The 15,000-nt window shown below is 37.6% G+C and overlaps 1 protein-coding gene across 2 annotated transcripts in view; it reads left to right on the top strand.

Moving 5' to 3' along the window:
* The window catches only part of LOC144970597 (BTB/POZ domain-containing protein KCTD12-like), a 139,890-nt gene that overhangs the window by 59,252 nt on the left and 65,638 nt on the right, over positions 1-15,000 (top strand). The window contains exon 1 of one of the 2 annotated variants that reach the window (XM_078910386.1): positions 10,800-11,598. The exons of the other annotated variant lie outside the window; for it this stretch is intronic. The gene's annotated coding sequence lies outside the window, so the exon portion shown is untranslated. Of the gene's footprint in view, positions 1-10,799; positions 11,599-15,000 lie in introns of those variants that run through there. 2 annotated transcript variants of the gene reach the window in all.

Genomic DNA, 15,000 nt, shown 5'->3' with positions numbered 1-15,000 from the left:
GCATAACGTACGGTTGGTCTTGTCCTTCATGTTGAGTATTGCTGTTGGCTAGGAACTCCCTTGAAAATCTCATTGAGCACGTTTAGTGGATATTGCTCTATATACACTCTCAAGTCATCAGATATTAAACGGGGGTTCAAATAAACAGACTCAAATACATACATACATCTATCATACGGGGACAGTGTGGCTCAGTGTGCACTGCGGCTGACGCCTGTTTCATTCCAGTCTTCCTTGGAATAGACCCTAGAGACAAATAATTTCCCCTATGGGGTGAATAAAGGGAATTTTATTTATTTATTTATTTATTATATTTAAACAAAACACATGTTCGCACCCACAAACACAGAAACACACACACAAGCACACACACACACACACACACACACACACTCTCTCTCTCTCTCTCTCGCTTTTTTTCTCTCTTTTTATCACTCTCCCACTCTCTAACCACCTCCCCCCCCCACCCCCTAATCTTTCATCCTCTATGACCCCGTTGCTATTCTTCACTCCGTTGCCTCCATCATCAATAAATCAAAACAGGAAATGAGAATTGTTGATGTTCAGACAGTTTGTCTCCCCAATCTCATTACATTGGGGTTATGTCAGATCTATCCACATCCCTGGGGCAGACATGATGACTGGATCACTGGGTCACACTTACGTCATGACGGAATAACGAGGAAATTAGACAAAAATCACACAAATGGTTTGTTGTTTTGGTTGGGGGATGGATGGGGGGGGGGGGGTAGTTGGGTGTTCGGGGTCTGTTGGGGGGGGGGGGGGGGGAGGGAGGGTAGGGGTAGGTTGATAAACAATTCAACTGTCTTCAAACATACATTCCAGAACAGTCCGAGATCGCTGATATCAATCTTGTTGCTTTCTCATCGTCAAAGACCAATTACCTCCCCTGATAGAGTGACCCTTTGACCAGACCTGCTTGATACTACGAAACATTCGTAGAAATACGAAATCTTGATTCCATTTTTTGAACTTCATGAGCATCTCATAGTCATTAAAACTTATTAAAAATGAAAGTTGATGCCAGACTACATAATTTTAAGGATTTTGAAGTGTTATTTAGTCCACAACACTGCCATCCGGAAGTATAACGAACCAACACACAAAATTATGTGTAACCTTAAACGTATATAATCTGGTTAATACAATTTAGTGAAAATTACTCATAAAGGCAGATGGCAAAAAAACAAAACAAAACAAAACAAAAAAACAAAGACCCGGATGACGTCAGCTTCATTCTATCTATAGACTATAAATTACCCCTTCCAAGTAAGTTTATTTCTTTATTCAAAATGAAACCCATTAGGATTAGCAACGACAGTTTCTTATCGAATTCTAATACTTGTCAACACCTCCCCCCCCCCCTACCCAACCCCCCCGCTCCCCTTCAATCCGCCTGTCATAATAAAGATTGTCGCCGTCCCAATAAAAAAAAAAATCATTTGTGACCCATCGAGTCAATATGGTAATATGTCGCAATGAATTAGATGAATACAATAGAAACCTTGATAACCAGGCCTCTCGGTCAGTCGGTATAATGTAAACAATGGCAGAGCTCGGTAAATATAGAGAACTACACAGGTATTTACTATAGATGGTATGCGTCTAAGTAAAATACTCACTGTTCTAGCGCTTGATCAATAGAACCTACACAGAAATCTTTTGAGTAAACTTAAAGTTTATAATATGATCGAGAAAACAGATAATGTCAACAAAACAGGATGAATGAAACACTACAGACGAGGGATTCGAACCTCGGACCTTCCCATCTGAAGGCGAGTGTCATGCCACAGGACCACATTATAGTCGCACATTTATCACGTGATTTTAGCATATTCACTATTGGGTTTTCTTCATATGGGTAAAGGGGAATGAATTGTGAACATTTTTTTTCGTGATTTCAGAGAATAGAAGGCACAGGCCAATAACCTTATCGCGGACAAATATTATAACGGAGTGCCCACCCTTTTATTGACAGAAATTGTATTGAAAAAGGCAAAGACTAAGATCTTTGACACATCAGATTAACGACCGGAAGTCGTAGATTTAGCACCGTGTGCCAGATTGGTTTTAACGTTTTCTAGAGGGAAAAAATTGCACTTCCTTTTCTCTCTCTCTTTCCCACTCTCCCTACCTCCCATTGGAATAGCCCCATGGTTGTATTGACCCTTACCACGTGACAGAGGCCAAGTAGGTTACGTCAATAAGGCACCAAGTCAATGATTTATTCATTTCCTGTCTTACATCAATCTAGTTCTCTCTCTCTCTCTCTCTCTCTCTCTCTCTCTCTCTCTCTCTCTCTCTCTCTCTCTCTCTCTTTAATCTAGTCCTTTTAGTTCGGCTTTGTAGTCTAGTGGGAAACCCTAAATGTCCATTTGATCTGTTTTCGTATATTAAGATTGAAGCTTACATTGAATTTCACATTGTTATTTATTTCTTCGAGCTTCGTCGAGCAGCAACATTTACATTTGTTCAATCATAAAACCAGAGGTATAACGTAATTTGGTTTGCAGTTTTGTTGTTGTTGACATTCCAAGTTTCTATTCTAATGTTTTTGACAATGGATTTGAATTAGTTACATTGTAAAGCATTGAGTTGAAATTATTCAATAACTACAATCGTGAAATAGGACCTGACCAAATGTGCTGTGACATTAACAATCCTGAGAAAAGGACATGCCGTGCATTGGGTATCACCATACTTGTTCTGGGCCAATAGATTGAAGTTAAATTTGAACATTTATATAGCGCAATATGCACTAACCGTGCTCAAAGCGCTTTACAAGGGGTCCCTAACCAATAGCAACATTTAACATGTAGACGAGACAAGACGCCTGTAAGGCGATATTACAATTTATTTCCGTCAGACACAAGGCTGTTAACGGCCAGGTACTCATTTTGCACCTGAATACGGCGAGATAATGTGAGTAAAGTAAGGCTCGAACCCAGGACCATTAGATCCGAAAGCGAGTGTCATACCACAAAACCACATGGACTACGGATCCTCACACTACAAGTGAACTAGTTGCAGAGACAAACAATGCAGAAAGGCTAAAATCGATATTTTCGACAAGGATGTTATCTGAAGACGAAAAAAAAAAATATATGTCCTTCCGCCACGACATCATAAGATATCGTCAAGACATTCCATGAAGGAATATAGATAATTCATCAAGCAAGATGTCTGATGTCAGAAAAGAATCACCCATGTTGTCCAAGTGACCAAATTGGGGGTTAATAATCTTGTCCAAGGAAAAAAACGAAAGTGCCTGAAGCGGTGCTTGAACCCGGGACCTTCCTGGTCACAGTACAAAGCTTTAACCACTCGGCCACTTCGCCCCCTATCCGAAGACAGCAGGTCTTTAAATAATTAATTTCATAATCAAGATTGCATCACGTTCCAGCAGAGATAATTTGTTGGTCTTCTCTGTAGAAAAATCCTTCACCACCTCCCCTTCATCCTCTCCCTCTTCACCCCTTCCCCTCAATACCCCCCCCCCCTTCACCCCCTTTGCGAACTCCCATAATATGGACGAGTTTTCTGGCCAACTTTTTAAAGACATGTTCTTCGAGATTCCGGCGGTTAACTGGTTTACGCAATACTATTTAGTGATGGCGGATCATGTTTCGGTGTTTCAAATTGGTGTTTTGAATGCGATCACTGGATATGGAATGAACAAAATTGACGTCACTCAGCTCTTTATTATTGTTTTTAGACAGCCATTTTGCTGATTAATTCTCGCTAAGTTGTAAGCGTATAAGGTTACACATATATTTGTGTGTTTGTATGTTATATATATATCCTCCTGGCGGATGTTGTGAGTGTGTTACCTGAATGCATAGCGTCAGTAGTGAAGTATTGATGTGATTATCTGCAGATTGTATTACCCGGGTAAAACTCAACCCACGACAAGCAAAAACCGGAAACTAACAAGGGGAAGAATATTGTATAAAAACGGACAAGTTTTCATTACCAAATGGAATCGGACTGAAGCTCATCAAATGTAACGGTAACAAGGCAGTGCTTTAACAGTGTTTTAAAACTATCAGTAGACTTTGCTTCTCTCATCCTTCTGGGCAGGTCATTCCACACAAGCCCCCCCCCCCCCCCCCCCGTGTGGGTAAAGGAAAGGCCCATAAAATTATTATTATTATGATTATTCCTAAGAGTAAGCTTCGTTTTCTTAGTCGAGGATTGTACATTCCTATTTGGTACATATCTATATTTCTAACATGCTTTTGATGTAATCGGGTGCTTCATCATTTTGGCTTTTAAAGCAAAACAGAGTAATTTAAAAAATCATTCCTTCCTTGACAGCCAGCCAGTGCATCTCATACAGAATAAGCAGGGAGTGGGCCATTCTCTTTTGTCTTGTCACTAATTTGGCTGCACTTTTCTTTATGACCTGCAGGCGCGAGATTTTATCATGGCTCATGTGAGATAAAAGGTCATTGCAATAGTCTAAACATGCAAAAAAGTATATGTCGCCTGAGGAGGTCTGAGGTTCGATCCCCGGTCGAGGAAGACTGATATTTGAGATGCTTTTTTTCTCCTGTATTATCTTTCTTGCTTTGTCTTGCACGGTTTCACACGCAATTTTTCGGATCCCTTATTTATTATCCTGTTCAATGGAATTCTTGAACATTCTCTTTGTATAAATTTACGGTACAATTAATAGATAATAATATTAATAGTAATAATAATAATAATAATAATTAATAATAATAATAATAATAATAATAAAATAATAATAATAATAATAATAATAATAATAATAATACACATTTATATAGCTTGAACTCTCGTGTAAACACAAGCTCTGACCATTTTACAATGTAAATTACTATAATGTTCTATAATATTAATTTTATCTTATCTGACGATAAGAGTAAAAACACCCATATATCCCTTTTCCCCTCGTTCTATCTCTATTTGCCTGACAATTCCACGATTACCCCAATGACCAACCAAATCGGATAAGACCTTTGACCACCACTAGAAGACAACAAGACAATCAAATCGGAGATCCGACTTCGTCATAAAACCATCACAAGCAACTAGATAAAGCCCGACCAACATTCATGTCAACAGCTGAAGACAGGAAATGATATAATTTTCCAATCAAGACAGTAGTCATTTTTCTCTCATCAGTTTACGATTACTTTACGATAGAATCGGAACGGAGTAATCTATTTTTTTACATCCATGGATAGGCATTGTTCAAGGGACAAACCCTATAACGTATTATTATTTTATTATTATATTATTATTATTATTATTATTATTATTATTTATTATTATTATTATTATTATTATTATTATTATTTATTATTATTATTATTTATATTATTATTATTATTATTATTATTATTATTTATTATTATTATTATTATTATTATTATTATTATTATTATTATTATTATTATTTTTTATTATTATTATTATTTATTATATATTATTATTATTATTATTATTATTACTATTATTATGTGATTATTATTATTATGATTTTATTATTATTATTATTATTATTATTATTATTATTATTTTATATATTATTATTATTATTATCATATTATTATTATTATTATTTATTATTATTATTATTATTATTATATTATTATTATTATTATAGCGTGTTTGTTCCTTTAACGGCGACAAATTAGGGAGCAGGCTCTCGTGTAATATAAACATCTGACACTGTTTCATACACACTTTTTTCATATATTTATTCCTTTAAAACACACACACACACACACACATACATATATATATATATATATATATATATATATATATATGTGTGTGGTGTGTGTGTGTATGTGTGTATGTCTGTCTATGTGTGTATGTATGTGTGTTTGTTTGTTTGAGTGTGTGAGTATTCAATTGCTTCAATTGACAATCGGCGAGCTGTCAATCAAGTAAGATGGGAGGGGTTTATTACACAAGGCAATTTTAACGTTGATAATGGTCGTTGCCACGGTAAACGATCGGTTGTCATGGCGGTGAAAGGTCAGTCTCTCGATAAACACACTGAATTTTCGAAAAGAAATCACGGGAAACAACAAACCTATTAGTTAACCCGATATCCAATAAACGAGCTCAAAGCCGCGTCAAGAAAAAACCTTTTTCTCCATCATGTCCTGGAATAGGGAACAACTTTGTGATGTCAAAATACTGCATCTATTCTCACTGGAAGTGTGAAACAATTCCCCCAGAAGTCTGAATTCAGACATTGTGCAACTTTTTTCATAGTGATGGTATCATATTTTCTAATCTAAATATATGCTGAGCGTCAATAAAGATCATTCACCTCTCTCTCTTTTACGTCCCGTAATCCATTTCCTACCCCATCACTATTTTTGTTTATTCACCTGAACTACGCCATTCTCATTCGTCCTTAGTGTTTAAGTCATCGTGTTTTGTTGATAAATGGGAAACCCGAAACGCCCACAGTATCTGTTTCGTTGTAGTAGTAGTAATAGTAGCGTATGGCTACACCTCCAAATGTATTTCGTCAACCCAGCTTCTAAAGTCATCCTCCGCCTAAGGATGGTTTCGTAGCCACCTTCAAGTTTAGTGATGGACAGTGGAGGACGATGTGATCGCTGGTCTCTGGGGCTGCCTGACATTTCTGGCAGGTAACACTGTTTCCAAGTTCCATCTGCACTATTTGATGCAGTTCTGCCATGTCCAGTTAAGAGGCGGTTTGAGGAAATCAGTATTTCCTGGTGTTATGAATGCAGGCACTCTTTTGGTTGGATCTTTAATGATGTTTCTCCTTTGGTGTTTCCCTGTTCACATTTCTCTCAGTTTTCCTCCACACTGAAGTCTGCCCTTTTTGTTATGGTGGAAAGGTCTTCTCGATTTAAGTCTAGTTGTTGAAGGTGTCCCCTTTACGATTGGTTTTATGGGAATGTTGTCTGTGGCTTCGTCAATTCTTGCATGCATCCTGTTTCGTTTAATAAATTGGAGCATACATTTCAATACTTATCGTTATTTTTTCCTCCGAGCTTCAAGCAGCAACATCTTCATTGTCCCGTAATCATAATAAATTGCCTATACATTCTGCTACTCAGTTATTCTACCACCTTATGATTCAATACGTAACGTCTTCATTGTTTATGCACCGTCTGGATGACTGGCTTCAGACTTCCGATGAGTTTTGAACCGGAAGAAAGGAAGGTGTGATGTTACACACTTTTTCCCCCATATAGGGAACTAGCTATTGGTGTTATGCATTTAGGTAAACTACTCACGACATCGGCCAGCCGGATATAACATACCAAAACACAAAACTATGTGTAACTTGAAACATTTATATTCTGATTGACATAATTTATAATAGAGAACAAATCAAACTGTCTAAAATAAATAATAACAAAGAGCTTAGTGTGAGGTCAATGTCGTTCCATCTATAGGATTGGTAGTAAAATAGTTATTGTGGGTGTTCCCGTTTACATAGAAACTGTTTCTATTATTATGGGAAACCTGTTAACCGACATTTCTAATTCAAGTACAAAAGAGATAAACGATTATTTGTTCTTTCTAAATATTACTTGGCAAGACTAAATCCCAAATCAATCAACGTTTCACCTACTAGTTTGCCCGGCGACAACAGACAAGTAAAGGTAAACAAAGCGTTACTCAAGATGATGAACTACTACTAAATCAATTCATTCTGTATTATTCGTTTGTTTCATTGGTTGGTTGGTTGATTACTTGGGTGGTTGGTTGGGATTTTACCTTTTCTGTTTGGTTTATTTTTTGTCTGTTTTATTTGTTTTTTTTTGCTGTTTTTTTTTGTTTGTTTTATTTTATTTTGTTTTGTTTTTAGGTTTTTGTTTGTGTCTGTCGGTTAAAAAAAAATGAATTTTAAAAATTCGATTTTATTTGTTTTGCTTAAAATTCGATTTTATTTGTGTATGTGTGATTTGTGTGTGTGTGCATTTGTGTATGTTTATGTGTGTGTGTGTGTGTGTGTGTGTGTGTGTGTTGTCACGGAATCTCAATGTCACTCTGGCCCTTTTATCTCCATTTCCATCTAATGGCCTTTTTGACATTCTAAAATCCTGGATTCCATTTCGATTTTTTATTTAACAATTGTTTATTGTTTTGCTGGTAAGGGTAGATAACTTCTGATTTACCCTTTCACGTCGGAGTTTAAAATCTTTCAAGACAGAATTTCTTCTGTTTCAAATCCAGATAGAATTGCAGATCTCGCTGTTTTCATTAAGACAGCCGTACCTGTGATACTCTGGTCATATCCTGTGAGTTTCTTGCTCAAAAGCACGGCATCTATAAAAAAAAAGACTCAATCGTCTGATGTCACTTCCGCCCAGCAACCAGAACCTTGGTTCTAAATAAAGAAAATCGGCACTCTTTATTCTTCATACTGGCTAGAACTTTTTCACATGTCATGCGATCAGATTATATAAAAGTCAAAACAGGATCAGATTTATAATGATTTTCTCCTCTGGATACCCTTTTATGCTCGTCGGAGAAGTATTTGCCTTTTCAGGTAGGATTGAAAATCTTTTACGACAGAATTTCTTCGGTTTCAAATCCAGATAGAATTGAATATCTCACTGTTTTCATTAAGAGACCAGTACCTGCGATATTCTGGTCAGATCTTGTATTCCTCACGAGATTCCAGGTTTGAGAGGTTTTTTTTTGCCAAGATGAAATTCATTTAAATCGTTCGATGGTTGAGGGACGAGCTGTCTTGTGGGACAGCGTGGCTCAGCGTTACAGTCTTTGCTTCGTACCCGAAAGGTACCGAGTTCGATCACCTGCCGCTACGCTGTGTGACCTTGAGAAAGTCACCTCATCCTAGCTCAGTTTGCGGCGGTGCACTGCGGCTGACACCTGGGTTATTCTAGTCTTCCCTTGAAATAAACACTAGAGACAAATTTACCCTATGGGAAGAATAAAGGGAATTTTATTTTATTTCATTTTTTAGCGTTAAATATTTTAAGCTTGGAGAGTACACCAGTTAACTGGTTAATATTTTGGACTGTAAAATCAATTTTTAGTACATCAAACAGAACACTGAATTGGGCCATTGGATCACAATTAGTGGGTGTCAAACCTACCCAGGACTCATGCAAGGGCTGTGTGACTCAGCGGTATGGTCATTGCTTCGTAACCGAAATGTACCGAATTCGACTATCCGCTGCGCTGTATGGCCTTGAGCAAGTCACCTCGCTCTCGCTCACTTACGCCTGAGTAATTCCAGTCTTCCATTGGAAAAGACTCTGCAGATAAATTAATTGAGCTTTATAGAACGCAATATCTACTAAAAGTGCTCAAAGCGCTTTTCACGGGTGTCCCTAGCCAACAGCAATAATTAACATGTATGAATATACATGAAGCCTGTATGGCGATATTACAAGGTTCTCAAGTGGATATTACTCTATATATAAATGTTCAATATTTTTCACGAAATGACGAGGAGACAAAAGCTTGACACCTCATTCGTTGATACTCTTTAATTTTGAAGGAGTCCCCTTGTCTTATCCATTCTCTGATGCTTGTCAGCACAGATACGGTCTGAATGCGGCTATGTGGTCTTGTAGTATGACACTCGCTTTCGGATCGGAAGGTCCTGGGTTCGAGCCTCGCTCGGCGCATTGTTGAGTCCCTGAAACAAGGCTCCTTACTCACATTCTCTAACCGTATTCAGGTGTAAAATGAGTAAACAGCGTTGTCTCACTCCGAAAAAATTGTAATGCCGCCTAAAATGCGTCATGTCCCGTCCTAATTGTTAAGTGTTTCTGTTGGCTAGGGAGGCTTTGAGAACTAAACGTGCTCAAAACGCTTTACAAGTGGTCCCTGACCAACAGCAACACTTAACATGTAGAACGGGAAATGACGCCTGTTAGGCGATATTGCAATTTTTTTCGGACAGAGACAAAGCTGTTAACGGCCAGGTACTCATCTTACACCTGAGTACGGTGAGAGAATGTGAATAAAGAGTCATTTCCAAAGACTCAACTATGCGCTGAGCGAAGCTCGAACCCAGGACCTTCTGATCCGAACAGCGAGTGAATACCACTAGACCACATAGCCGCATCCTGTCATTCTAAAAGTGCCACAAACACCGCTAAACCATTAAAAACAAACAACCAAAAATCAACCACCACCACCACCACTAACAGCAACAGCAACAACAACAACTACAACAACTACAACGACGACACCAATAACAACTCACACATTACAACGCTAAAAATCACAACAATGGTATCGATACCAACAGAAACAATAACGCCAGTAGCTACATGTTGGTCCACACGTCTCTAATTGGTGGTCCGCCGGGACCCGAATACTCACCAGTATTGACACAGACCCACTCTCAATCCTGCTCCATATTATTTACATTTTGTATTCCATCGGGGATTAAATTGGCCACCCTTCACAAAACGCCTTTTAAAAAAAAATAATTAACTTCATATATCGATATATTATCAAAATATTTTAAAACATATCAATATGTGTCCAATATGAGATTTCCTCTCCTGTCGTGTTTGAGGCTCATAGACGAGAATGGGGAAGGGGAGGGGGAAGGGGGAGGTGTATCACAAGCTAGCAATGATAATGATATATGAAATATAAGTTTACTGGCTAAAACATTAAAAGCTATTTTGTCAGCGAACGGCTGTAAAGGGCCCGTGTGATTGGTTCTCGCTAGCACCCCTTTTCCAGCTTGTTACAAAAATACCGTAAACATCATGGTTTTTAACAAATTGAAATACCCCCCCCCCCCAGAAACTTGTGTAGGAAAATAGCTAGCTATCCTAAAAATAAGTAATCGATCTTGAATGGTATTTTATTATTATTATATTTTTATAGAGGTTTTTGTATAATTTCATTTTTCTCCATCTACCCCACGTTGTTAAATCTTTCCATTAGGCGAAATTGGAGATGTTTGAGTTTGTAATGAATACCGTGTTTACCGTACGGATAAAGCCCAAGCCAGTAGCAGCTCGAGTATTGGAATGAATGCAAACAAAATCGATATACCATAGAGTGTGTGACATATCGATATTGGGCCAAAAAAAAAAAAAAGAAAGGAAAGAAAGAAAGAAAGAAAGAAAGAAAAAAAATACCAACCTTCGCCTCTACCCGCTCGCTCACCCTCGTAACGGCTTTCGTGACGACTTGAACGTGAGTGAGTGAGTTGTAGCTAGTATATTATGGCTGTTTGGCTATTTGGTTGTGTATCTGAAGATATTCAAAGGGATGAACCGCTCGCTAGCCCGTGGTTTTCACGTTAAATCGACGGCGTGAGTCGGTGCACCGTTCACTTGTCTGTGGCCAAACCCGATTGACAGATAGAATAGATTAGATTGAATCCAAGGGCCAAACTGTTTGTTGAAATCGTCAGGAGAGACTATTTGCGTGCGTGACCGTTATAATACTATTTCTAAAGAAGTAACATTGTTTTTATTGTTGGAATTCCATTTAGAACCCCCCGTGTTTTTGTTACGTCATTAGCTGTTGTTACCCGTGAGAAAAAAAATCTCGAACAGATGGAGTAATCTATACTTGGTGATTTTATTGTCGACTTCACAGGTAATTACTTTCCTCACCTTCTTGTAAATACTTCGCTCGTTTTATGATTTATTATTGTTTTTTTTTTTTACAAAAATATTCTCCTCCTTCTCCTCCTCCTCCACCTCCACCTCTTCTCTTTCTCGCCATCATCATCATCATCATCATCATCATCATCATCATCACTCGTCGTAAGTCGTCATCAATCCCTCCTCTCTCATCATCATCATCATCATCATCTTCTTCTTCTTCTTCTTTTTTCTTCACTACAACAAATAGAATACAATATAACACAACAACTACTACTACTATTCCTATTACTACTACTTCTCTACTTACTTTCTACTTACTACTACTACAATACTTAACAACCTACTACTACTACTATCTACTACTACTACTACTACTACTACTACTACTACTACTACTACTACTACTACTACTACTACTACTACTATTACTACTGCTGCTACTAATCCTACTATGACTAATACTATGTACTGCGACTACTACTACTACTACTACTACTACTACTACTACTACTACTACTACTACTACTACTACTACTACTACTACTACTACTACTACTACTGCTGCTGCTGCTGCTGCTACTACTACTAAAAAATTTAAACAAAATTCTCTTTATTCATCTCATAGGGGAAATTTGTCTCTAGGGTCTATTCCAAGGGAAGACTTCAAAGAAGGTACACATATAGGGCTGTCAAATGGCCAGAGTTCCTCGTGGCCAATTTCGATTTCAAAAGTGGCCAAATATAACCTCACGTGGCGAAACATAACAAACACACTGACCCCCTTGTCAATCTCATCGATTTTGATTTTTTAAAAAAATACAAAAACAACATTTACTATATTAGGAGAGAATGCTCTTGAATATTTTTTTTTTAATGAACAATTGAAACATGATTCCAATTTTGACGTGACCATCTGGCAGACCTAGTGAACATCAGGAGTATTTGTCCTATTTAATTGACCTCCATAAATGATTTTTTTTAAATTGGTTAGATTTCAAAATAATTCTAAATCTGCTAGATATAAACTCTTTAAAACTGTAAACGGACACAGCACGTAAATAACAGTCCCTTATTGCCTCAGCCCGCAATAAAGCACTTATTCAACAAAAACATCATCGTCATCATCAACATCAACAACAACAACAACAACAATAACAATAGTAACGATAATAAAAAAAACAGCAACAACAAAAAAATGATTGTAATTGAAATGAAAGTAAAAAATGAATGCCAGCGGCCTGGCGTTAGGAATGTCTCATCATACATATGACTGGAGACGTATTTTTAAAATAAAATTTTAAAATAGAAGAATTCTCGCTGCTTATTTCAGATTTCGTTTTCCTGAATTCGGCAAAAAATGTGAATCAAACAAAATCTGCAAAAGGGAGAAAAAGGTAAAAATTGCACGAGAATTTTAGAAAATAAAATGAACTGAGGAGGGAGAAAAAGAATTGAAAGAAAAAGACAACACAAACAAACAAACAAACAAACAAACAAACAACAGGAAAGCAATCGCGAGCATGATTGAGCCATCCATCATCTTGTCCCACACACACACTCACACACACATACACACACACACGCAGACACACACAGACACACATACTCACAGAGACACACAAAAACTCAGACACACGACTTCCTGTCATGAATTATGCCAGGGGGTTATCTCCCCTGGTCACGTGACTGTGATATGGCGTCGTGCTCACGTCCAATGTAATTACATCTGGCAGTTTGACTCACGCAATCACGTCTAATGTCACACTATGACACCTCAGGTTCAACTCAGGTGGGTTTTTTTTTGTTTTCTTTTTAACGGAGTGTTGTTATTCGACACCCGAAACTTGGGTGTACCTCGTCACCAGATTATTTGGCATCCGAGTCGCGCATTGAGCAGCGATGTTTAGAATTAGCTACCCTCAACAACTTCCGTCGTGTGAATTTTTCAGCATGGTGGTCGTAGAGCTAAATGGTTGTCTGAAGGCAGGGCGGTTTAATCAAAATGATTGGGGATTAAATAATGCTAACAATGAACAAATCGAATGTAAAACCTTCGTCTGCATAACAAAATCATCTTCATCATCATCATCAAGTGCCAGGCCTGTTGCAGACATCGGCGATCATGTCCTCCACCCATATCTGTCCTCAGATCTTCTCAATAGCTCGATTCCTGTTCCTCCTCCACCAATCCATCTGTTCAGATTGTCAATGTAATCTATCCTCTGTCTCCCTCTTGTTTTCTTCCCAGCAAATGTACAATAACAAAATAAAGAAACTGTTTTAACAAATAAACAGAATGCATTGTGCGTTCCTTGTTGGATGGAGTCTGAGTGAAACGAAAGTCTGGTGTACCGAGAGGAAGGTGTGTTTCTACATATTTATTTTTAGGTCAGAGTTTATGAGCTCATTGATGTAATGGAAATATTTTCAATCCAAAGCAAAGCATTGTCCTTTACAACAATGTTTTTTTTATAAATCCCATAATTATGTAAGGTTATCAGACCCGCTAATAAGACGTGTCGCAGGGAAATGTTTAGGGTGGGTCGTCAGTGAGCAGAGAGATGAAAAATTCCAAGAAATGATGATTATATTATTTATCGATTCTATGCATGTGTGTAAATTGTACAAGCGTGATCGACTTGTATGTGTTTTTATGAGAGAGAGATAGAGAGAGAGAGAGAGAGAGAGAGAGAGAGAGAGAGAGAGAGAGAGAGAGAGAGAGAGAGAGAGTTGTTCATGTGTACTGTTGACTGTTTATGTGCGTGTGGGAGACAAACCGAGAGTGATAGAAATTGTGTTTGTGGTTTTGAATAGAATGAAAAAAAAAATGAAAACAATAACAATAAACTTAAATAAAGACTTAACTTTTCAGGGTGGCGAACTATCTGGTGACAATGTACACCAAAGTTTCGGGTGTCTTCTTCTTCTTCTTCTTCTTCTTCTTCTTCTTCTTCTTCTTCTTCTTCTTCTTTTCTTCATCATCATCATCATCATCTCATCATCATCATCATCTTCTTCTTCCTTTTCTTCTTAATTTCCTTCTTCGTCTTCTTATTCTTCTTCTTCTTCTTCCTGTCTTCTTCTTCTTCTTCTTCTTCTTCTTCTTCTTCTTCTTCTTCTTCTCTTCTTCTTCTTCTTCTTCTTCTTCTTCTTCTCTTCTTCTTCTTCTCCTCCTCCTCCTCCTTATTCTTCCTCCCCGTCCTCCTCCTAATCCTCATCTGTCTCCTCGCGATCGCCTTATTTCTTTCTAAATTTTATTAGATCGTACAAAAATACTTTTCTTCAGGCACATTTCTATTCAATCAGACCCCCCCCCCCCCCAATCCTTTCTGGAGTAGAACTACTGTAAAATCGTTTTTATTTGAGTCGAGTCCTAAATCTATTAAACTGT

This window comes from Berghia stephanieae, chromosome 4 (genome assembly GCF_034508935.2).
Source record: "Berghia stephanieae isolate SIO BIC M18660-M18661 chromosome 4, UCSD_Bste_1.3, whole genome shotgun sequence".
Classification (NCBI taxonomy): Eukaryota; Metazoa; Mollusca; class Gastropoda; order Nudibranchia; family Aeolidiidae; genus Berghia; species Berghia stephanieae.
The sequence above is the reverse complement of the archived record's forward strand: the minus strand, read 5'-3'. Positions and strand labels throughout refer to the sequence as shown.